The sequence below is a fragment of the Anabrus simplex genome, chromosome 4 (assembly GCF_040414725.1).
Source record: "Anabrus simplex isolate iqAnaSimp1 chromosome 4, ASM4041472v1, whole genome shotgun sequence".
NCBI lineage: Eukaryota > Metazoa > Arthropoda > Insecta > Orthoptera > Tettigoniidae > Anabrus > Anabrus simplex.
The window spans coordinates 46213111-46214002 of record NC_090268.1 but is presented as its reverse complement, the minus strand read 5'-3'; the positions used below and the strand labels follow the sequence as shown (position 1 = coordinate 46214002).

The 892-nt window shown below is 41.8% G+C and overlaps 1 non-coding gene across 1 annotated transcript; it reads left to right on the top strand.

Annotated features, from left to right (window-relative positions):
- The first annotated feature begins 307 nt into the window (after positions 1-307).
- TRNAP-AGG (transfer RNA proline (anticodon AGG)) lies at positions 308-379 on the top strand. The gene has a single exon. It is a non-coding gene; the product is annotated as a tRNA-Pro (tRNA).
- Positions 380-892: the final 513 nt, after the last annotated feature.

Genomic DNA, 892 nt, shown 5'->3' with positions numbered 1-892 from the left:
GACCCAGATCCTCTCTACATCCACCAACGAAGTTCATGCTTAGATGACGTGAAGGGAAGTGAGAAGATGTTGCCCACCGTGTTTGCACATAACTGAAATTTCTGAATTGAACTGGGCGGGGGGATGGGAACAAAACCTAAGAATTCCTTTTCCTTCCATCCAATTTCAGTTCACGGTTTCCAAGTGTGCTACGGCTTTGCTCTTTCCAACAGTCTTACATAACCATGTAGTTTACTCTAGCCCAAAGCGAAGAAAACAGGATTGTGTCTGTATTCTACTTTCGTTTCACTCGCAGTGTACTTCAAGTGGCTCGTTGGTCTAGGGGTATGATTCTCGCTTAGGGTGCGAGAGGTCCCGGGTTCAAATCCCGGACGAGCCCGTTGGATTTTATTTCTCTCTTTCCATTTCTAAGCGTTACAGGATTTGTGAAATGTACTTGCGTAAAGCCATCGTTGAAGTGAAAGTGCAAATGAAGTCCTGTAATTGAATGGCTCACCCGAACAGCGTTGTAACTGACTGTACCGGGCGGTACACCTCTACGCGACGCAAGTTCAAATCTTGCGCCAATTGAAACTCCTCTACAGGAGAAAGCCTGAATTTTAAAAAACTGTATTAACTCACCAGTTTCTCCGAAGATGGCTCTGTGTGAATTTTGATGTGTTTTGCTTGTAATTGATCAAGAAGTGTGGACGTTCTCTACCAGATGTCTACTAAAAACTATGATTACGCACTCTGGTGCGAAGGAATGAACTTTCTTGAAGAAATTTTGAACTCATAAGTTTTGTTTTTACTATATTTTGTTTTGTTATCTTTGGGTTGGCAACATTAATCCTTTCTATCCGCCTGTTTTGAATTTAGCCAATCAACATTTCTCTAATTTATTTCCAACCAA